Source organism: Antechinus flavipes, chromosome 2 (genome assembly GCF_016432865.1).
Source record: "Antechinus flavipes isolate AdamAnt ecotype Samford, QLD, Australia chromosome 2, AdamAnt_v2, whole genome shotgun sequence".
Taxonomy (NCBI): Eukaryota; Metazoa; Chordata; class Mammalia; order Dasyuromorphia; family Dasyuridae; genus Antechinus; species Antechinus flavipes.
In genome coordinates, this window is record NC_067399.1 from 510,147,887 (window position 1) to 510,172,846 (window position 24,960).

The window sequence follows — 24,960 nt, forward strand, 5'->3', positions numbered from 1 at the left end:
TGTTGGTGTGGAGAGGTCAAGGTTTCAAGGATCCTTCAGGCCCTCAATGAAATAAGATCTATCATATTGAAAGATAAAGGAAATAGTCAAAAAAAAATTTTTTTTAAGGAAAAATAAAGAAAATAAGAAAAAATGCCCCAAAGTTTCAAACTATTGTTACAAAAAATCTTAATCATCAGGAAGCAAATAAATCTTTAGAAGGACCTAGCAATAGGGAGAAGGGAATTGTTATTGATTCTTCTATTGTGTAGTCCATTATTCTTGAAGATACAAGAACAGGGAGAAGACCAATTTTTAAGATGCTGTGGACAAATGCTTTGAAGAAAGGAAATCACTTAAATGCAAGACAACACAAAGATTGGAGTAATAAATTTGGAAGAAGGTAATTTTTGATGATGAAATTCAATTTTTCGATGAATTAAAAAACATGGTCTATGGAAGTTCAGTTGAATTTATGAAATCTTGACATCTTTATCAAACTGTATAATATCCATTAAAAAAAACTGAAGGCAACAGTTTTATGTTTGCTTAACTTCTAATAGGCCTGAAAGTTGTTTCCATTGAGGGAGTGATGAACATTAATAAATATATTCACATATGAAGAAGTAAAGTTTTTCTGGAATTATAGAAATTCTGAAATGGAGATGGAACATGGCTTATACAATGCCATACATGAGGAAAAGTGAAGAAATTTATCCACAAGAGGGAGATAAGCATGCCTTAATGGTTTGAAAACTCATATGTAAATCTCATTGAAAATCTTTGTATTATAATCAGGGTTAGATTTAGAAAATGGTCTATCTATAAAAGAATGCTTAATATTCAATATGACGTGCTTTCATGATTAATTAAAATTGGGTGGAAATATTGTGAAATCAATATCAAATCAAGTGAAACAAGAGATTTGCCACAAGATGAGGGCATATTGAATGAACATTGAAAGTTTTTTTTAAGTTATAAGATTTATTATATAAGCCAATAAATTTAGTTATTTTACTTTGTGCCAGTTAATTTGTTTTTTAAAATATTTTATTTAAATCATCAAATCTGCTTTATTATCCTTCCAAACTCTCTCTCCCATTTAGAATAAAAGAAAAACAAAACCTATTACAAATATTTGTAATGTGGCTATCTCAATTTGATTTGAAGGGAGACAAGAATAATTATATAGAATCTTCTGTATTAAGCCTTTCTCAAGGGAGCTATTTAATTCCTGCCAAAAGAAAAGGTTTGGGCCAGAGTTTGGTCAGTCTGTTCTCAGAGAGGGAGGGGATGACTACCAGACAAGAATTATATCTATCTGCTCCCTTAAATACTCTTAGTCAAGAGAAATAACTAACGTTCAAACTAAATCTTTACCACTATTTATTAATGGGGAAAGTAGGTTCGAATTTATATATTCTAGGTTTGACCTTCTTCCCTCCAAATATTAGGTTCACAATGAACACACATAGAATACATATCAAACAATACAGATTGAAGAAAGGCCCTTGAAGGAAGAAAGATTCTGGAAAGGAGTCAATATCTAAGGAGTGGGTAGTTTTCTATCATAATCCTACACTCAAATTTGCTAAATTAGAGGGAATTTTCCCTTTTGGTGAGATCTAGAACTACCTCTTGGTCTCTAAATCTATTAGAGAGCTCATTTTCTTTATCTCTATGAGCCAGAAGCCAGAAAAAATCAGTTCTCTTTCCTCTCTTGCTCTTGCCAACTCTAGCCTACTCTTAATATAGGTACTGGGTATTGCTTTTCACCATTTAAGAGATAGTCCCACACCAATGGACTCTGCTGCTCAGGTTACACATGTATAGCAATTAAAGCTTATTTCCACATTGGCAATGTTTTAAAAAATTTGTGTCATTCTGCATTCTGGTTCTTGTCTATCAGGAGATAAGTAGCTTGTTTCATTATTGGACCTCTGGAATCTTTACTGGTCACTATATTGATAAGAGTTTAAGTCTTTCAAAGTTGTTTGTCTTTATCTTATTTTTGTTATTGTGTAAATTATCATAGTTCTGTTCACTATGCATCCAAGTAAATCTCAGATTTCTCTGAAACTTTCTCCTTCATAATTTTTTTTTATCAAAATATATATCATCCCATTTATATTATATATAAAATCCATTTCCCAATTTATTGGCATCTGTTCAGATTCCCCTAATTTGCTACCTCAAAAAGAACTATAAATATTTTTGTGCATTCTTAAAAGCCTTTTTTGTTGTTAAGACTAATCCTTCCTTTAATCTTTTTTATTCCTTAGTCATTTTTTCAATTGTTTAAAACGCTTTGTGATCACCTTTGTGGTATTCTTGGCAGAGATATTGGAGTAGTTTTGCCATTTCTTTCTCTAACTCATTTTACAGGTAAGGAAACTGAGGCAAGTAGGGTTAAGTGATTTGGTCAGAGTCAAATAGCTTTTCGGTATCAAGGCTGTATTTTAACTCAGATCTTCCTAACTCTAGGCCTTCTGTTCCCCTTTAATCTGTTCTGCCTCCTTCCCTAATTTCTTCTCTCCTCTTTTCTTTTTTCTCTCTAGTTTCCCTGTTTATTAAAATGTATTTCTCCACCTAATTATGTGCCTTCTTCGTTCTTTTGACTAGTTCAGATGAGAATGAAGTTCACCATAGCTGTTTGTACCACCTCTTTCTGTTTTGTTTAGTTGTTTACCTACATACTCTCGGATGATTTTCTCTAATCTTACCCTTTTTCTTCCTTTTTTCAGGGTATTCTTCTTCCTCTATCTTTCTGTTATACTGTTAAGATCCTCAAGATATTAATTTGTCTGAGTTAATTTACACATGTTGTACTTACTGTTCTTTACATATGATATCCATCTCTCACCTCTGAGCTTTTGCATTGTTGTTCAGTCATTTCAATTATGTCTGACTCTTTATGACTCCATTTGGGTCACTCCATTTGGGGTTTTCTTGGCAGACACACTGGAGTGGTTCCATAATTTCTTCTCCAGCTCATTTTACAGATGTGGAAACTGAGGCAAGCAGGGTCAAGTGTCTTTCCTAGGATTACACAGTTTGTCAGTGTCCAAGGCCAAATTTGTATTCAAGAAGAGTTCAGGCCAGGCCCTCTATCCACTGTATCACCTAGATTGTGCATTAGCTGTCCCTCATTACAGAAATGTTCTCCCTATTCATCTCTAACTCTTACCATACCTCTTTTCCTTCAAGACTCTTCTCAAATTCCACCTTCTGCAGGTGCCCCTTTCCAGGTTTCCTGGTCACTAGTAACTTCCTCTCTCAGGCTATCTTCCATCTATTGTGAATTTACCTGGTATACTTATTTATGCAAATATTTCCTTCTCCGTTGGAATTTAAACTCCTGAAGTACTGGGATCATGCTTGTTTCTTTGTATTCCTAGAGCTCATTGATGGACCTTGCCCTTTGTAATTGCTTAATACAAGTTTGTGATTGATTAATGGATTCAAGAGGCCATTTACATGAATCAGTACTTATAAAGAAATTCTTTTATTAACGTTCGGGACATCCAGTTTCCACTGGAGGGCCTCCAATGATGGGCAACATAGTACTTCTTGAGATAACCAATTCTACTCTAGGTGTAACCTTGAATGTGTCATCTAAACTGCCAGAACTTCAGTTTCCTCATCTATAAAATAAGGGGTTTGAACTAGATAATTTCTGAGATCCCTTCCTGCTTTAGGTCTATGATCTTATGACAGCTTTAACTGTCAAGAAATTTTTCCTCATATGAAACCACTAGCTATCTTTCCACAACTTTAATGAACTGCTCCTAGATTCTGCTTTCTGGGGGCAAACAAAACTATCACTAGTTATAGTATTAATAGTAACTGGTATATGTAAAACATGTTTAGGTTTTAAAAGATACTTTACATTATTTCTTTTAATCCTGACAATGACCTTAAAAATGAGTTTTTCAAACTGGGGTAACTGAAGCTCAGAGAGCTTCCACTGACTCTCTTGGTTCAGCGTGTCTGTATTCATACAACTGAGTCTTTTCTGATTATAAATCCATCACTTTTTAAAAATCTTCATTATTAACATCTTCTCCATCACTTTTAAAAAGTCTAGATAATTAAAAAAAAAACCCCACAATTAATTGAGTCCTGATTTATATAGCATTTGCTGATTTCCAAGTTATATATACTCTTACTGAAAATTTATTTATTTTAAAAAAATGTTCTCAGTAGTATTTTATTTTTCCAAATACATGTAAATGTAATTTTCAGAATTCACCTTTGTAAGATTTTGTGGTCCAATTTTTTTTCTCCTTCCCACTACAGCAAGCAATCTGATATAGATTATACAAAACATGTTTCCATAACTTTCCATAACTATCAGACCAAAAGGGAAAAACCCTGAGAAAGAAAAACAAAAGTAAAAATACTATGCATGACTTTCTTTCCATTATACTGCCCTGATTCTTATATATATAATTGGACCTATAATATCATTGGAATAGGGGAGGGCTTCTTTTTTCCCCTTAGAAATTTTTATGTAACCTGGGAATATAGGTATATAAAATAGATATACAAATCAAACTTTTTTTTAAAATCCAAATTAAAGGACAAAGAATCTATTAGGTTGCCAAGAGGAGGCTGAATCCATTAGGGACTTTTGCAAGGAAAAGGGGGGCTTTAGCAATTAACAGGAGGCCAAAGACAAGGAGAAAGAGGCCATTAAGGGCATGGCAAGTGAGAAATTACACTATTTACAGGCTGGCTAATTATAAAAAGATACAAATCAAACATTTACTAATAATCATAATTTTGCAACCTCTACATTCAGTTTTGAGACCCCCATATAAGGTCATGACCCACAAATTAAGAGGATATAGGGGACTCTAAGTGAGAAAACTACCACCATATTCAAACCAAGGTCTCTCCCTACTCCAGTTTCAGTACTTTTTCTTTTATATCATGCTTTCTCCTCCATGTGAGAACTTTTCAAATAGTAGAAAACTTCAATGGCATCCCCCTGCTAAATCCTCTTTCCTCAAGCTAAATGTCTCTAGTTCTCTTAACAATCATTGTATGGAAGGGTCTCCAGGCCTTTCACTATCCTGGTTGCCTTTCTTTGAACTTGTTCTAATTTGTCAGTGTTCTTCCTAAAATAGATTGTTCAGGCCAAAGTACAGCAGGACTATCTTCTGATTCCACATACACTTATTCTTTTAATGTAGCCTAAAAGCATGTTAGAGTTTTTTGGCTGCCATGTCCTACTATTGTCTCATATTGAGTTTTAAGTCATTTAAACTCTTAGATCTTAAGGAAAGGGGGGAAAAAAAAAACAGAAGCAAGACATCTTTTTGTGTTATCTCACTTTACAAAATCAAATTTCAAAATGTACCTTCCTTGAACCAAGAGGAAATCCTGAAGGGAAAAAAAAAAAGGTTTATTGAGGGCAGTTAGTGAATATGCCATCTTTCAGAAAATGTATTCTCTGAATTTTTTTTTAAGTCATTTAAATGAGCTATACTGAATTAGTCTCTGCTTTGATCAAGGACACACATATAACAATGAGAATTGGTTAATTTAAGTAAAAATATTTATTGTTCTTTTTACTCCAGTAATCAATGAATCAACAAGTATTTAAGTTCCTACTCTATGCCAGGCACTGTGAGATGGGAAAGAGATATAAAGAAGTAACAGACTCTGTCCTCAAGGAACTTGTATTCTAAGGGAGGAAACAAAATGTATAAATAAGCAAGTGTGTATATAAGATATGTATAGAGTAGATAGAAGGTAACTTTGAGAGGATAGGCAATAACAGCTGGAGAGGGAGGATACTTAGAAAGCCTCTTGCTTTTGTACCTTCTTGAAGGAAGCCAGGGATGGTGAGAGTCAGAGGTGAGCAGGAGAAAAGTCTTTCAGATATGGGAACTATCATCACAGAGATGGGACCATAGAATGTGGTGAGTGACATACTGTTTAAAAAGACTGAAAAGAATAGGAAAATGTCCGGTTTTGAGAATATTTAAATTTCCCAAAGAGGCATTTGTATTTTATACTGAGGTAATAGGTAACCATTGGGATTTATTGAATTGGAAGGTGTAATTTTTTAGGAAAATTACTTTTTGATGCATTATGAGGTTTGTATTGGAGCAGGGAGAGACTTGGGGCAGGGAAACCATTCAGAAGGCTATTGTGCTATTTTATAAGAGGAGTGATGAGGGCCTGGATTACAGTGGTGGCTCTGTGAGTGAAGAAGAGATTGTCACTGAGATGTTATAAAGAAATTATGTTAAGTGCTAAGTAGGGTTCAAAGATAAAGAAAATGTGATTGCTCACCCTCAGGCAATTTACAAATAGAAGAGATATGACATGTATAAAATATATTACAAAGTAGAATAAGGCAACTACATGAGAGTTGTACAAACATGTATAATGTACAATTCTTCAGGAGAAGAGATCACTTTTGTCCTAGGAAAATAGGGTGGATTTGGTAGAAGAGGTGGCTTTTGATCTGGGACTTAGCTGATTAGCATTGTAACATGTGGACATAGAGGGCATAAGGATATCTTTCATGAAGTCAGGAAACAAGAAATATTAGAAAAATCACAAGGCATGGTTAGGGATATAAACTGTGGTTTGGATTAGGGCTCAGTCTATGACTGAGATTAAAAGTAAATGCTTGAGGACAGAACTCACTTGAAGATATTAACCTTGTGACTTTCACCTTATTGAGACAAGGTTATATAGTGAAAGAGTGAAACATAATGTTATCAGAGAAGTTGCATTCAAATCTTGTCACTATCTCTTGAGATCTTGGGCAAGACCTGTAACTTCTCCAGGTCTCAGTTTCCTCATCTGCAAAATGAAGAGACTGAATTAAATGGCATTTGAAGTCCCTATATGGCTTTAGAAGTATGACAATCCTATGACTCCTGGATTCCAAACTTGAATTTGGGGGAAAGGAAATGTTTTGACTGGGCTGGATCTGTTTTGACCATTTCCTTTCACCCAATAATTTTTGAGCTTCTCTTGGATGAGGAGAATCATATGGGAATAATATGTAAATTTTAGGATCATAAGATCATTTGAAATTAAAAAAAATTTTCATCAATCTACAGACATTTATTAAGTATCTATTATGTACCTTAGAGCTATGTTAAGTACAGATCTCAGAGATCATCTAGTTTTCAGACTGGGCAGATAAGTCACAGTCAGAGTTGAGGTTTTCCTTTCTGTGATGCTGTTGATACTGTAATAATCCATAAAGGATGGGAGGAAATATTGGCAGTGCCATCTGGGAGGGTACCCAAGGCCTTTGCAATCCTGTCCCTTTGTGCCCCCACTGAGGAGCTAGAAGGACAAAGGGTATTGCTGATGTTCTCCTATGTTAATTGACTTTATTGATGGGTTTTATTTACATCCACTTATTTAAAATGAGACCTTAGTCCAAATGAATGAGAATTTAGATAAATGTGGTGCCATATGGGCTGATTTGTTTAGCTATATATGACTAAATAGTAGCGTGTGGAATGCAGTGTGAGTCACACCGTGTGCATATTCTGCTCACACAGGATTTGAATGCAGACAAGGAGCTGCATCCAAACAGATTTCATTTTCTCAGTTCCTTTCCCTGAAAAATAATAAACTGCAACACTGGAAAAAAGAGTACTTCTTTAGTTACCTCCACAAGTCCTCGCCAAATATGCATATGATAATATATTTTCCATCGCGCCTAGCCAGCACTTAAGCGCAGCATTATAACACTGTACCATCCTAGAATCATCCTGGGAGATGAGCAGGGGAAATATGAGGGTTTAAAACAGTTTAACTCTTTAAGGAATATTTTGGGATTAGAGAAGGGAATGTGTCAGAGAAGAAGCCAGCCCTCCTATATTGTGTGGTTGCTTTTGATACATATTTCAAGGAAGAGATTGACACGACCCAAGGATCCACTATGATTAGCAAAAGTACATTTCCACATAGATATTTTTTATGGTCAGCCATAAATGTCAATGGGTAGTGACTGTTCCCAGCCAAAAGCCTTATATGTTTGCCATTTAATTTGGGATATACACATTTGGAGCAGTACAGGTGCATTTGGTAATAACACTCAGCTCTTTCCATCTTCTGAGCACTTTGCAAACATTAACTAATAATGCATTGTGGGCTGCCTTTGGGGAAGAGCAAACCCTTCCAGAACCATACCCTATTATCCACTTTTCAAGGTGGGAAAGCACTTTCTTCCCTCAGCTGAAGAAGTCCCAATGTAGAAGGTCCGCAGAACTCCCATGGGATACAAGGCCTACGATCGGTCAGCAAAGGGACGGGGAATTCTTTACTCCTTTCTCGTTTTCAGATTTCTCCTCCATCCCAAGTGTCACCTGTTCTTTTCTCCTCTTCCTCCCTGCCCCCCTTTTAATAATTTCCTGCATCTCCTTTCTTCTCTCTCCCTTCCCTCATCCCTTTTCCCCTTCTTCCCCCCCCCCCCACTTTCCTCCCCCCAATCTTCTTATCACTCTTGGGGGTGAGGGGGGAATCCTAAACTGCGGCGTCCGAGTGTATGTAATATTAGTTGTAGCGTGTGTGTGTTTGTGTGAGTGTGCGTGCGTGCGTGCGTGTATTTGGGAGGCGGTGCGGTGCGGGCCGGGCGCGGGACTGTCTCTTTAAATCACCCTCCTCCCGGGCCACCTCCCTCCTCTTCTCTCCTCCTCCCGCCGCGGTGCAGCCGCCGGTGCTGGGCGAGGTCGGAGAAAGTCCATGTGAGGAGGGAGCCAGCGGAAATCACTTCCTGCTGCCGCCGCCGCCGCCGCCGCAGCGGCCGGGACCGACTCGCCGGGGAGTGAAGGGGAGACGGAGGAAGGAAAGGACCAGGCTAGGGGTGGGGGGACGCGGCTGCCACTGCAGGCCACGGTGAAGCCCCTGGCCCCGGAGTCTCCCAGCTGGCGTCCGGGGTGCGTAAAGCTGCCTGCAGGTAAGACCTGGGGCCACCAACTTCTGTGCGTTCGCGTCTGTGCGGCCAGCTGTGGGGGAAGGGCGGAGGGGGGAACAGATCAACTTGTTTACATCTGGAGGGTGCCCCCACCCCCTTTTCTGTTTCAGCTGTGCCCCGCGAAGGGACGTTGAGGTGTATGGGACAGAGTCTGGGTCCCGACACTTCCTTTACATTCCTTTCCAACCTCAGCTGTCCCACCTTCCCCATCCCCCGCTCCCAGAGGCGCTTAGACCCTCTTGGAACCTCGGTATAGACCGGGAAGAGTGAGTGCCCGCAGGCCCTTTCCAGCTGTGTTCCCGCAGTGGGAGAACGAGGTGCCTGTCCCCTTCAACAGCTGTGCTGTGGTAAAGGTGTGTGTGAGGAGGGGGGAAGCTCAATGCCCTCCAGATGTGCCCTGAGAAGGGAGTTCTTTTTCTCTTCCAGCTGTGCATGACACTCTACACATACACCACACACACGCTCACGCATTCCTCACTCCACTTGTGCTCTTTTAACTGTTACCTCAGAAAGTAGAGGTTTTTCTAGTTTTTAGCCCCCTTTTCTGTATGGGTTTCTTCTTTCCCCTTTCTAGCCTCTTGGTTGCTATGCCTAGGAAATGATAGTGTGTTCTGGCCACTCTCCCCACAAACCCTTCTAGCTCTGTTCTCAATTTTATCCCCAAATCGTGGAAAACTACACCGTTTATGCACAACTTCTCTAGCGTAGGGGAAGGGGCTGTGGGGGATGATCCACGTTTAGTTACTCTCTGCACTCATTATTGCAGGGGATTAAACAGCCTGCTGGGTTTGCTGTTGGTTGCACCTCCTTGGAATCATTTTTCTCCCCCCACTTCCCTCTTAAATTTTTTTTTTCTGACTACTCAGACATTGAATATTCTAGTCAAGTCTGATTGGACTTTATAGCCTTTCTAGTCCCTTTATCACTGTGAGATGGGCTGGGGAAGGTTGATTTAATCAGTTGGGGAAACTGTTGCTCTAACTAGTTATCGAATCACCATCTCTACCTTCAGACCAGAACGTTCCTCGTCTCTCTGTATTTTGATTTTTGTTGGATTTCTTGAGAAAGTTTAAATAATACTTGTAGTTCGTGCTTTTACTAAGGATGGAAAGAGTAAATGCCCTTGAGGAGAATGTTGTCTGAATACCTAAGACTCAATTGTTGGCTTGTTTTTCATTAAAATGTTGCTCTGGGATGGGATAAGAGAGTGGAAGAGAAAGGTATAAAGGGTGTTCTCTTGTTAAATGTTTCCTGGACTTGTTTAAAGTCCGACATTCTCTTTTGTTTATGGAAGGGAGGAAAGGAGGGGGAAAGAAAGAGCGAGAGAGCATGACTAGTCTAGGGGTGTGCTTCTTAAAAAGTCATCAATTCCCGCAGTGAGGGCCGGACTTAAGCCAGATGCATTCCGGCAGCCGAGAAGACCAAATTCTGTCAGATGCAGGCTATTGCCTTTTCTACTGCAGGATCTGGGACTGTCCTTATTGATTCTGTGTTCTCTGCCCTAGGATTTTCTTTTACTAGTTGGACTGTGGAGAACAGTAATCGGCAAATAAACCGTTTGGAATAAACCTAGGAAGCCCTGATGTTTTTGTGGGATGCTACGTTGACTAGGCCCAGGACGGCTGGCGTGTTTTCCAGCAAAGGAGGCATTGGGACCAAAGAAGCTTGCAGCGATTGGGGATCTGAGTCTAGAGATCAGAGAGAATCCCTCCCCTTCTTCACTGACCATTATGAGCCCATAAATGTCTTTTGTCTTCAGGGCAGGGAGTCCTAAAAGTTGTAACCCTGTGTATAGCACTTTCCCGGAGGAATGTATAGAAATGATAATAGAATGGAAACCTCCACTCTGGGGCCTTATACTTAAGGTCCAGAGCACCCTCCCTCTCTTGCCAGAGCTATATACCTCTCAGTAATCTTTGGAAGCCATATCGAGCCCAGCTTATAGCTGCATATCCCTGCAGCTGAGCTCTCTGCTGTGCATTAGCATAGGTGGGCAGCTAGCTTAGATGATGGGCCATAGGAGACCAAGGTCATGTTTGATTTTGGGGGGGGGAGGGGAAGGAGATTTGTGTTTAGTCTCACTTCCCATTGGCCACAGAATGGGTTAGAATTTTATTCCTTAATTGTAGAGCTGTAGTTAAAATAATCTATGTAAATGACGGGTCTTCCTTAAAAAAATTTTTTTTTCATTTTTTAAAAAGATAGTAACCAACTTTTCTTGATCTGTGAGATGGATTTTCTATTACTGACTTCTAAGTAATATATTCCAATTTTGTATTTTAAAAATGCAAAACTTAAAAATTAAATAAAATGCAGATGATCTATGTGGATGTTGCAATGAAGAGAGGGAGTAGTAATTGAATGTATTCCTAAGTCATTATCTTTAATTATCTATTATTTTAGATAATCCGATAAATCGAACTCCTTCCTTTGGGGGTAGTCTACAGTTGACAGAAATGCTTTACAGGGTCTCCTTTAGTGCTGGACTCTGCTAAGGTGTTTTGCTGATGACTCATATAAAATAAAGGCAACATATACATAGTACTTTATACTTTTTGGGGGATAAGGTATATAGAGTGCTTTGCAAAACTGGAAAAAACATATATAATTATCAGCTTTTAACATTATCAAGAAAAGCAACTTTTCCACAGTGAATGGAGCTGACTACTTTGGAACCAGTACAATGCTTTTGGCACATGCTGACTGACTGCATGATCCTAAGCAAGTCATTTAACTGCTACTTTGGGCAACTCTCTTAAGACTAAGTTACAGAGAATGTCAGTCTACAATGGCTGAGCAAGTTCTTGCCCTAAAAGCTCCCAGCATCTAATTAAATTAGGTCTAGTTCTTATTCTATTATTTGTATCATTTCATTTGATCCTCACAGGCATTTGCATAGATGAGGAAAATTATCAAGGAATCCAACAGAAATGAAAACATCAGTGGCTGGGGGAAAAAATGAAGGGGAAGACTGGGAAAATTAACTGGTCAGTGGCTTGTTCCTTAAATGAATACTCCATCTTTCTAGTCCATTCCACAGTGATAGAAAGGCGGGAGATCTAATTGGGCTGAACCAAAAGATTAAAATTTATCCAAGGATTTAAAAGGAGGGTGTGAGGAGAGTCTCAGGAAATTAATAACTGACTTGCCACCAACATATGTCAGGACTACACAAATTAGGCAGTCCATTACTATATATACCAGGGGTAGAAGTTAAACCATTGATCTTGTGACTTTTAAGGCACTGTGTGAAATGCAGAGGTGTTGAACCTGCAACTCAAAATACTCTCTAGGGCTATCTGAACCAGATTAAAATGTAATTGGGAAATATTTAACAAAATAAATATAATAAAATACTTAATATATTTTAAAACTAAATCCACATATAGCCCACAGGCATTTTTATATATGGTTTAGAGGCCCACAGTTTCTATTTATGTATGATACCACTAATCTAGAAGATCGAATGTGGGGATAGTTTACCTTTCTATGGGAATGTTAATTTGCCCCCAGACTATACCCTAGTTCTCGGCATCAAGATTATAAGGTTTCTTGTCAGATTTTTGTATCCATTCTTTCAGTATCCTTTAGTTAATTTCTGTGGAGAGAGCACTGGATATGCAACTGCAGGACCTGACTTCTAATACTTGTTCTAGTTTTTTCCCCCTGTGTGATTTTGGACAAGTCATTTTTACTTCTGAGCCTTAGTTTCCTGATAAAAATGAAAATGAGAAGAGTTCTATATGGATTTCAAAGGTCTTTAAATCAATCTCATGATTCTATTTTTTAAAGTCCATTCAATTTTTAAATTTAATATTCCTTTGATCCCTTTCTAGACCTTTCCCTCCCACAAAAGTTTACCGAAAAGGGAATACAAACTCATTTTAGATTCAAAGAATAGACTTTTGGGACTGGGGGTTGGGGAGAGAGAGGGGATGGTGTTATGTATTGCCCAATGGGGAAAAGGGATAGCTTTTGTGGTGTGATTTGCTTAAAGCCAACCAGAAAGAAAACATTAGAGGAAGTGGCAGCCTTGTTGTGGTGTTTAAATACTATACAATGTTGCAGAGGGATTTTAAATACATAGTAACAATGGAACTTTGTTACTGTTGTAACAAAGTGTGTTCATAGACAGCTTTTATCTGAAGTCTGAACACCAAAGGCATTTCTTCTGGGAGCCTGGAGAACTCCAGTGATATGGATGCCTCCTGATAGGCTCAAGGTCATTGGCTTCTTGGAGGAAGCTGACAAAAGAACCCAGGTGCCTTGTTTCCTTCCCAGGGCCAGCTTGTTTTCCTTCCCTCTCTTACCACTAGAAGTACATTCTAAATCCAGTCGTTCTTCTACTTGTACTACTGGATATAGTAGGTTTTTTAAGTTGCAAAAGCCGAGAGGCATATATATCTAAACCTACTTAAGATAACACAACTGGGCTCATTGATTGCCCAAAATAAAATTCAACAAGCATTTATTTATTTGGTTCCTGCTGTGTGTGGACTATATGGGGGAGGGGAGGGGTAGGGCAGAGGAAAGTGTATATAAGATTTCATTCTTTTTTTTTTTTTCTCAGAACCAGGAATGTTTGCTTTATTTTCTTTGACTGTTTTCTTAAACTCTTCTCCATATATTTTCTTAAGCCTTTTATCGATGGCTTTTTTTCTGTCATAGAAATAAATATGGAGCTGTTTCTATTAGTAAAAAGCACCTTAATGTCCCATATTTATATATTAAGATTTCATTCTTGCTCGGGGGAATAACCCACTACTGAGCATACAGAACAAAGAAACTCCACTGCACCCAAGTATAATATATAAGTATCTTGCAAAGTCCCATCAAACCTGATTTGGTTGCTCCATATCACCACCGGTCCTTCTGACTAGTGAGTGGAACCTGAGAATTTAAAACCTCCCTTTAAGGAGGGAGCTTGGCTCAGAACATCTCATTTCTCACCTGGCTGCTGCTGTACTTTGGGACTTCTCTGTCTTTCCACCATTCCTTAAGTAGATTATCTTTTCTAGACCTTTCAGCCTCTTGCCTTTTCTGTGTTGTCTTCCATTAAATTCTAAGCCCCTTTAATTTATGTCAGGGATTGGTTATCTTTTTTCTTATTTATATTCCTAGAACTTAACATTGGTGTCTAGCACCTAGGGTAGGTACTTAGCTCCTTGTACTTGGGTACTTGACTGACAGGTGGTATGCCTGGAAAGTATATTAGAGATAAGTAAAATGCCAATAGAGAGTGTGGAATAGCTGAATTGAAGGAGTGTGTTACAGACAGGTCTTGGAGAGGATGACTAGGAATTCAACAGGTGGAAATGAGGGGACAATTCGGGCATTAGGTTACTGTGGAGGGAAGTATTTGTCATTAAGTTCTTTATATGAAATCTTTCTAATATTTTATATATTAAAGTACATGAAATGTTACTGCAGGTACATATTGTGCCTTTTTACCCCTAATAAAATATTGCTTCCCTCCCCAAAGGGGAGACAGAATGGTAAGAAATAGTTGATCAAAGGCTATTCTCTACCAAGATTGTCTTAACCTAAAAATAACAGTCTCATAATTCAGCTTTCCTACTCTACAAATTAACTCTGCAACCTCCCCCTCCCCCCAACCAATATATTGCCTTGCCTTCCAATATATCTGCTCCCTCAAAAGCCTCAGTTTTTAAAGAGAGGAATTAGTGGTGGTCTTTGATGCCAAAGGCACCGGTTTGGACCAATCAACTTTGCTTTATTCCCTGATCACAGAGCATCCTGATCTTGCCCTGGCCTGTTAGTTTGGATTTTGGTTACAAAGGGGATTGGTCAAAAAGTATGATTGGCATAATGCATCACATCCCCACAGTTGGAAAAGGAGGACCGCTCATCTGATGATGGGAATTACTTAAGTTGCAACATCTCCGTAATTTTTGTAGTTTGCTATTGCCTGTCATAGACAAATCACTTTGCCATCTTTGTCTCTGATGCCACTTAGTTTGTGATTATCTGCTCAGCTTTTACGTCCCTCAGTTACTAGTTTATCTTGAGTTCATATCTTACAGTCTCTTATGCATCCATATTTTATAGGGAGAATGGCATCTATTCTTTTTCACCATTCTAGTATGGTCCCTCACTGTCATCCATCTGTACAACTTTCCTTTGCATCCTTCAATTCAGATAGTCATCAGACAGTCTTCTGGGGAGATGGACTCAAATCCATCTGAGTCTCAGTTTCATCATCTGTAAAATGAGGGGGCTAAACTCAATTTCTTTTTTCTCAATTTAAACCTATAAAAGATGATGTGATCTCTTAAATCTGTGCCTGGTTTGCCATTTTTCTTAAAAAATCTGTGTCTCCCCAATTCCTATCAAGTAAAGTTCAAACTCCTGCCTGGCATTCAGAGCCCTCCTGGTAACACCTGTGAGGAATATTACCTTGTTATCTTTATTTTCTACTACTTCCCTTGACTACCTAAAGTGCTCTACATTCTTCAGTTTCTTTGCTTATGAAATTCCCAAGGTCGTGTCTCCCCCCACTTTAACTTTTTTTTGAAATCCCACTCATATACATCTTCTAATGCCTTAAGTATTCTAATCAAAAAGAACTTCCTTTTCAATCCTTTCAAATACTTGTTTTTTGTAATCCCTTAATGTATTTATGTCTATTCAGTGTTTAGTCGAGTATCTCCTTAAATTCTATATGGGAATGGATCTTATCTTAATTACCTACCCTCCAGCCCAAACTCTGTACTTAAAGGCTTTTGTTTGACATCTCCTATTCACTCCAGCTCCCTTCCCTCCCCCGCTTTTTTAGCTGTTAAAAAAAAAAAAAAATCTCCCCTGTTGAATATAACCTCCTTGAGGGCAGTACCTGTTTCTTTTGTGTTTGTATTCCAACGACCCGAGTTAATGCCTGCATACTTAGCAAGCATTAATGTTTGAATTGAATTAAATCCTCTTGACCCTGAGGAATTCTGTATAATAAAAAGAATTCAATAAAGGAATAGGCCTTCACATTTGTTCACCATTTCCCCCTTTGTCCTTCCCTGGGACTAGTTTGAGCCTGGCTATGGAATCTGAAGACCTGAGTTCAAGTCCAAACTTGCTCACTAATTGAGACTCTTACCTTTTCTAGGCTCTACTTTTCAGAGTATAAATCAAGGTATTGGGTTAAATCATTTTAAAGGCCTCTTTTAGTTCTAAAATAGCGGGGTTCTGGCAGTACTTTTTCTATGATCCCATATAATATTTTTCCTTATATCTAAAAGAACCTGAATTATAAGAAGGGAGAGATTACATAATAATAGGATTTATTTAATTAGTTCCTTACAGTTTGCAAAGTGCTTTACAGATCTGTATTGTAATTATGATTATCATTACAGATAGATTTAAGGACTGGACTTGTCCAGGGTTATTTAGCTACTAAGTGTCTTAAGCTGGATGTGAAAGCTGGTCTTCCTGACTCAAATAATAGGTAATTACTTCAGCCAAGAACCTTTTCTACCAATTATATGGGCTCCAAACATCCCAAATCACTTAAATAAAACTTTTTGTCTAACATACAAGAATCTGGTTACCGAATGAAGAGGGTGATGATGGTGAATCATGTCATATCCCTCCTTTCTTTGAGTTAATTTAAACCAATCAAGCTGTGGAGAGTCTAGAACTCTGCTATTTCAGATCCACTTTTCTCTTTCCAGTGGGTTTTCCTCCCATGGCAGTGGTGGGGAATGTTTTTCCTGCCAAGGGCCATACAAAATTATCAAACTTCTAGAACTCTGGTGTAGGGGACATGAACCCCTACAACATGTAGGGGTTGTTATACTTAGCTTTCAGCTCAGCGTTGCCTGTTGTTGCTTTAGCAGGACCAGACTAAATGATTTTTAGTAAGGCTAATGGAGTGGGCAACCATACTTGCCCTATTTCTTTGGGGAAAGAGAGGTGGAGATGTGGGGAATGGGGTGGCCATGAATTTTCAATGTCTTCTATTATCAAAATTTCATTTCTCTCCCCCCACTCTAATAACAGCTGGAATTTATACAGCACTCTCAGATCTTAAAAAGTATTTTATATGTCAGGCTTTATTTAATCCTCATGAGACATATTAATATTTTTTTTTACAGAGTGAATTCACTTGAGTACACACAAAATTTTGATCTCAAAGATTCAAAGTTAGGTCTACTACTCAGCATTTTATATAGTGCTGTATAAAGAACAAAGCACTTTACAAATATTACTTTATTTTATTCTCACTTACCTTATCTTACTCACTTGCCTTGAGAGGTAAATGTTATCCTCATTGCAAATAAGGAAACTGAGGCAGACAAGTGACTTAGCCAGAGTTACACAGTTTCTGAGACAGTCTTTTTGACTCGCTTACCTAGATGCCCTAAAACCAATGCTTTCCTTTGTACTATGCTCCTTTTCCTTCAAAGATAAGAATTTGGGACCAATATGGCTACCTTGCCATAAGATGTGTGCTTAGTTTAGTTAAAGTATCATTCTGTAATCTTCATTTCCCCTACCCCTTTAAGTCCCCCATATGTAAACTGATATTAAGTATTCTGGATGTTATCTTCTATAAGAAGTCTTTCCCAGTCATCCCATAATAGTGGTCCAATCCAATGATTCTCCATTTTGCAGTGTGCATGTTGTTTATGTAAACTACTGTTTCCCTCTTTTGATTGAACTCTAGGGGAAGGACATGTTTTTTGTTTGTATTTTTAATTTTTTTTTTCCCCAAGGCAATTGAGGTTAAGTGACTTGCCCAGGCTCACGTTGCTAGTTAAGTATTACATTGCTGAGGACAAATTTAAACTCTGGTACTCCTGACTCCAGGTCTCTGCTCTACACTGTGCTCCCTAGCTACCTTGACCAAGAACAGTTTTTTACTTTATCTTTTGTCTTCCCAGTGATTTTATATATACACACTATATACCTGGCAGACACAATAGGTGCTTAATACATTTGGTTGACTGATTGGGTGACTTTGAGCAAGCCACTACCACTTTATTTCCTCAATTTCCTAATCTCTAAAAGGAAAGGGAAGTTTTGGGCTAGAGTAGTGGTATGAAATTTAAATAGAAAATACATTATCTATGTATTGTTTTACTTTGTTAAATATTTCTCAGTAGCATTCCCCTCCTCCCCCCAATTGCATTTTAACCTGATTTGGGTCATAGTCAGGAGTGTTGTGAACCACTAGTTTGCACTTTTGGAGTAGAGAATCTCTAAGGTTCCCTCTTTCCCCAATTATAACTTTATGGGCAGCACAGATAACTCAGGTTTGAAGTCAGAATGACATCTTCCTGAATTCAAATATGACTTCCAATAAACTTCCTAGCTTTGTGACCCAAGGCAAGTCATTTAACCTTGTTTGCCTCAATTTCCACATCTGAAAAATAACCTGGAGAAGGCAATAACAAAAACTACTCCAGTATCTTTGCCAACAAAACCCCAATTGGTGTCACCAAGAATTCAGACATTAGGGAAGTGACTGAACTACTACAGCATATTTGTACGTGACTTGTCATAACCAAAATGACTCTCTGTATATGTTAACATTTTCATGCTTCCATGCCTTTCATCACTCTTTCTTTCTCTGCCTCCCTTCCCATCTTTGAAAATATAACTTGGAAGCCTCATCCATGAAGACTTCCCACTTCTAGGCAATAATAATAGCAATAGCCTTACTTTTTATGGCACTTTGTTTTATGACTTTGGTTTCTCATGTGTTATTTTGTATTATAATCAGTCTATGTATATGCCTAATCTCCCTCTCTCTACCTCCACCAGACTTAAGCTTCCCAGTAGGCAAAGCACAATAGGTGTTTAATAAATATGGATTGAATTAGGCTGTGCTAGGAGCTACAAACTGATTATTTTGAGAGGAAGATTTTGTTTAACCTAGACAGAATGACTCTGGATGGATTTTTTTTTAATTGTTAACAGCTTTTTATTTATAAGTTATATGCATGGGTAATTTTATAACATTGAAAATTGCCGAACCCTTTGTTCCAACTTTTCCCCTCCCTCCCCCCACCCCTTCCCTAGATGGCAGGATGACCAATACATGTTAAATATGTTAAAGTATATTAAATACAAAATAAGTATATATATCCAAACCGTTATTTTGCTGTACAAAAAGAATTGGACTCTGAAATATTGTACAATTAGCCTGTGAAGGAAATAAAAAATGCAGGCTGGCACAACTATAGGGATTGGGAATTTGATGTAATGGTTCTTAGTCGTCTCCCAGAGTTCTTTCGCTGGGTGTAGCTCGTTCAGTTCATTACTGCTCTATTGGAACTGATTTGCTTCATCTCATTGACAATTGCCGAACCCTTTGTTCCAACTTTTCCCCTCCTTCTCCCTACCCCTTCCCTAGATGGCAGGATGACCAATACATGTTAAATTCTGATGGCCAGGTCCATCAGAATTGAACAATCATATAGTATTGTTGAAGTAAATAATGATCTCCTGGTCCTGCTCATTTCACTCAGCATCAGTTCATGTAAGTCTCTCCAGGCTTTTCTGAAATCATCCTGGTGATCATTTCTTACAGAACAATAATATTTATGGATAGGTTTTTAAAAGCATTTATTAATCTCTTACTGTGCTCAAAGTACTGTGCTATAAGCACTGGGGATACAAATAGAAAAAAGCAAGACTGTTCCTACTCTGAAAAAACTCATATTCTAATAGGCCAAGATAACACATACGGTACATTTTCTGTACCATCTGTAAGATGGGAAGGTCCTGTGGTCTCAAAGAGGCAGTGGCAGAACATATAGTGTTGCATCTTTTGTTTTCTTTTTAAAATATGCTTAATTTCCCCCCTCCCCAAATACATGTAAAGATAATTTTCGACATTCCTTTTTGTAAGATTTTGAATTCCAAATTTTTTCTCCTGATGACCCCCCCTTCCCTAAGATAGCAAGTAATCTGATGTAGGTTATACAGCTGCATTATCTTGAGATAACATGATCTTTTGCAAACTGTAGATGCTTTATATAAATAGTAATTGTTCTAATGTCCAATAATTAAAAACCACATTCATTTCTGATGTTCATAACTTTTTCAGTATTGAGAGGATTGTTTTGGCATGGGGGCCGTAGAGAAAGGAAGAAGTCTTCCTTCTGCAATGCACTAATAATTCTGGGATTGTTGGGCTTAGCTCCCCATCAGTAGTTGGTAAGATAACATAAAACCTATCTCTAATTTCTCTAGCCTCTCAAAAAGCCAATACAACAAACTTTACATACTCTTAAGTTATTTCTTAAAGTGAATATCAAGTAATCTTGCCTCTTCAGAAGATTTTGGACTGCTGTTGAAAGATGACATTTTATTAAAGCATGGGATGGTGCTGTGAGGCATACCTTCAGTGCAAGTGGCACCTCCAATCTTTGCTCTGTATCCTAGATTCATACATGAGCAGTGTGTTCCCGTCAGTGTCTTTTGGGAACCCAGCCTGAGTTGAAATTGGAACAAAAAAGCACGTGTACATCAAATCATTAAGCCAGATTTCAAATCTATGTTCTGCTGATGTCTCTGACGTTGGTAAATAATGTATTCTACTGATTTATGTAAAATTGCCTTGTTTGGAGGGTTTCTTTACCCCAGTTTACTAATGGGAAAAATCATGTAAGTCAATTTATTTGGCTTCTAGTTCTGGTTTTGCCACTAACCAATTTTGTAAACTTTAGCAAGACACTTCCCTTTTTACTCTCTATAAAAGGAGATTGGACTAAAATAGCTGTCATGTCTCCTCCCAGCTCAAAAATCTATTCTTTTGTTAAAGTATTATGTCTAGACATTTTTTTCTCTTATAATAGACTAACTTATACTTTTTTGTATATTATATGTGTTTTTTCCTTGGAACCATCATTTCATCATTGTACTTTACCCAGTACTTAGAATGATGCCATACCTGTGATGGGCATATAGTTTAATGAATTTCAATTAAGAGATGAGGAAAGATACAAGACTCATTGGCATGCCTTCCCTTTCATCACCCCCAGTATCTATCTCTCCTCTGACCTCTACCACCCAAACTAATTCTCAATCATCCTTTCTTTTGAAAAACCACTTAAGTGACTACTATGTGTGATAAATATGCCTTGCTACCTGAACAGATCCCTCATGATAACCCTTTTGCCAAATCTAATGTTCTTCATTCATTGCTTCTCCTTCTTGACCTGTCTGTATTTGACATTGTTGACTAAGAACTTCTGCTATCTTCTCTTACCCTATTTTTTTATTATTATTTTTTTGGCTTAGCTTTTTGTTCCTTCCCTGCCTCTGCCACCTCCTCATCTTTCCCAAGGTTCTATTTTGTGTTCTCTTCACAATTTTTTTCTTACCTTATCTACTCCTATAGCTTGTTCTCTTATGCAGATGATTCCCAAATCTTTTTATATTTCAACCTCTCCCTAGCGCTTCAATCCTTGATTTCTATATGTTTTTGGATATATCTTGCACCTGGATATACCCATTGCACTTGAGTCTTCTATTAACCAATTTTCTCTTGTATCCTTTTACCCTTCTCCTCCTTTTCTAGCATCATTATTTCTATGGATGCCAGGCTTGCAGCAGTGTTGTATTCTTTTCCTTTTTTTCACAGTCTGTATTTCTAAATCAATTAAGAAGTCCTATTTCTACGTAGCTCTATTAGCCATCCTGACTGCCATGGCTCAATCATCTCTTTTTTTGGAGACTATTACAAAAGTTTTCAAACTGGCTTTTCTCCTTCCCGTAACTTTTAAACTGCTACCCAAAACATGATTATTTCACTAATCAAAAACTTTGACAGGTCCTCTGTAATCTGGCTCCAATTTAACTATCCTTAGTTCATATTCTTCCCTTTCTTATTCTTGACTTTCCCACAATGGAAATATATTCTGATTCTCTGGGCCCCTTCAACTAATTGGTTGGTTCCTCCCAGAACTTCCATTTTTAGGAAAGTGCCAAAGCCAGCCATGTCTTCATCATTCTCCAGATTTTTTCTTCCTTCATGGATACTTCCTCCTATTTCTACTTTTCAGTTTTCTTTTATGTATTGTCTTTCCCTATTCGAATATAAATACAACCCTTCAAGGCAGAGACTGCATTTCTTTCTTGTTATATTTGTGTTCCTGGGACACAAATTTCTGGCACATTATAAGCATTTAATAAACTTTTGATGAGCCTGAGCTACTTAGCATCTCCCACTCTTCCTGTGTTTGTGGAAGCTATTTTCCATGCCCAGAAGAAAGACTTTTCTCCTTTTCCCCTTAGCTTTTCTCCTGCAAACATCATTTTTTGCTCATGCAAAAGAATTTCCTTCAGGGTTCTGCCTCCTTTTTACTATCTATGTCTCCCATTTTCCACAGCTGACAATTATCTAGGGCCTGCTCAAATTCAGCAATTTGCCTGTGATGCTACTATGTACACTCTAATGCTTTTTTGTATGTTAATTTGGTTATTTGTCCTTCCCCTTCCCTTTCTTCCCTTTCCCTTTAGATTGTAAATGGCTTGAGAATTGGAGTATAGGTTCTGTATACCCTGTACTTTTGTGTCCCTGGTGCCTGCAGTAGTGTTTTGCAACATAATAGATTAGTAAATACTTAGTTAATTGGATTATGTGGTATCTTGTAACGTTTTCTAGCTAATGTTCTGAGCCCTCCAATTAGATTGAAAACTTTTTTTTAAAATGTGAATATGTAATTTTTTTCTTTTTGGAATTCATAGTGATAAGAACTTGAGCACTTTAAACACTCGTATACTACTCAATTGTGGTTTAATTAGCTGATGACATGGAGTTACTCTGAGGCTGGATTTCTGTTCCTGAGCTGATGATGTCTCTGTATACCTGTCACCCTTTTTCTCTCTCTCCCATCCTTTCCCTTTTCTTTCCCTTGAATCCTAACTATTAAGTACCATATAGATAGAGGGCATTGTCTTTTTTGGGTATCTGTCTGAATGTTTGTTTTTTTTTTGCTGAAGGAACCTGAGGAAAATGTTCCCACTTGTTCTTCTACTGTGGACCAGAAGCTGTTAGATTCATTGAACCTAAATAGTAGTCTCCCTCATTCCCCCTTCTGCCAAAACAAAACTACTCTTCTCCCACCTATCAAGATTAGTGAAAGCCAAAAAGATCTTTGAAAAGTCTATGTGTGTTTTTTATAATGTTTGTATGTACACACACATGTAAATATGCACACATCCATATATACACACACCTAATATTATACATCTCTTTGTTTTTACATTAGCCTCCATTTCTCTACATTCTCAGAAAGATACAAAGATGTAAAAAATAGGGGGAAGTAGCAAAATCTTAGTTCCCCCCTCCTTCCCATGTATGTTAGGTTGGTTTTGTTTTGTTTTTAATCCCCTTAAAAAGCATTGAAACCTTCAAGACTTGGTTGGCTTAGAAGAATAAAGGCTTAAACTATTAACATCCTTTCATTACTTGAGTACCAAGCATCTAGAGGCCCTATTATTTCTCTGCTAAATAGATCATCATGAATTACTAAATATTTTTTGTTAACTCTTAAGAATGACCTATGAGTCTTACTATCTAATATTATCAAACCTAAACTACTCGGCGATTGGTTTGTCAGGCCCAGCCCAGAACAACAATTGAACAATTTCAACAAACACAACCATATAGTTGACATATATTATTTGTTCCCTCTAGCAGATCATAACCTTTAAGAATACCTTTATCCTCACCTCATGAGAGATCAGCAACCCACCATCTGAAAACACATTTCCTTCAGAGCAAGCCTATAAACTGTGGATGTACCTAAATCCCTTTGACTAGCTATTAATAATCTTCCCATAATCTTCCTCTTCCCCCATTGCTGGTTGAAATTGAAAATGAATGATTGTGAAATACAGGCCATCCTCCTAGCACCACAGAAAGGAAGCAATTATCTGAAAAGGGGCTTTCTACTCCAGGAAAATTAGTGTTTTGGTCTTTCTAATGCCTATGGTAGAATAATGTATTTTTCCAACTTTTCTCTGAGGGCCAAGTTTGGGAAAACCATACTCTTGTAATGTCCTGGCATATGACTGAGGAAAAACTCTCAGCTGAGGAGATCAATTTAGCCCCTTCCCTTGCTTCTAGTAGTTCCAAATAGCTGTTCAAGAAATTGAAAGAGTTGTTAAATTTGTCAAATATTGATGTGTGCCCCATCCTGGAATAAATGCCCTGGGGAAAACAGGGAAAGACACCACCCTTTTAAGATCATCAGACATGAAGACATCCATATGTGTACCTAGAACTATCGAAAAAAATATTTTACAGTATTAAAAGTGATATATAGTTTATAGGCTCTTAGTTCTGTAGTAATTTAGAGAAGGTAGAGCAAACAATCCTTGTGAATTGGAAATAAGTGGAGGATAAAAAAAAAAAATCTTGAACAAAAAGCCTTCTTTGGGCAATATCTAACCCACAAAAGGTGAATTTTATTTTCTACTGGACTGTATACCATATTCTTAAAAGACAAGTCACATTCTCTCTTTCCACTCACCCTATCGGCAGATGTGGGAGGATTCTGGAGACTTACTCAATCAATGTTAAGAGGTCTAAGATAGTATTACTCAAACTTTGAGGATTTGTGATGAATCTGGGAACTTTCCATGATGCTTTGAACCTCTTTCCCTTCCATCATTCTGTCTATCCATCCACCTAAACTCACAGAAGTCGATTATGTTTCCTCCTCTATCATGTTCAGTACCACTTTCTCTTTTCCTGTTTTGATTTAAAATTGCCCAGGATTGGTAAGAGAGGACTCACTATATCACCCTACACCAGAAATGTAAATTGTCACTTAAGAAAGGTCATCCTACTTCACAAAAATTGTTTCTCTTCCTTCCCTTCCACCCCATTTGAGATTACTATGATCCCATTTTTGGAAGGAAAGGCAAAGGGCTTCCCAAGGCTACAGAAGAAACTGGAGTGGATTTGGACAACTTGTCCCCTCAGTCAGGATCCTAATGGAGTGTGAATGATATCTCTAAGGGTAAGGAGTTGAAGGTGTTGCATATTAGCC

The 24,960-nt window shown here is 37.8% G+C and overlaps 1 protein-coding gene across 3 annotated transcripts in view; it reads left to right on the forward strand.

The window, feature by feature from the left end:
• The first annotated feature begins 8,715 nt into the window (after positions 1 to 8,715).
• NACC2 (NACC family member 2) overlaps positions 8,716 to 24,960 on the forward strand; it is a 123,918-nt gene continuing 107,673 nt past the window's right edge. For 2 of the 3 annotated variants that reach the window (XM_051980347.1, XM_051980348.1), the window contains exon 1: positions 8,716 to 8,920. The gene's annotated coding sequence lies outside the window, so the exon portion shown is untranslated. The remainder of the gene's footprint in view (positions 8,921 to 24,960) is intronic. The other variant, XM_051980349.1, reaches the window with a different exon arrangement.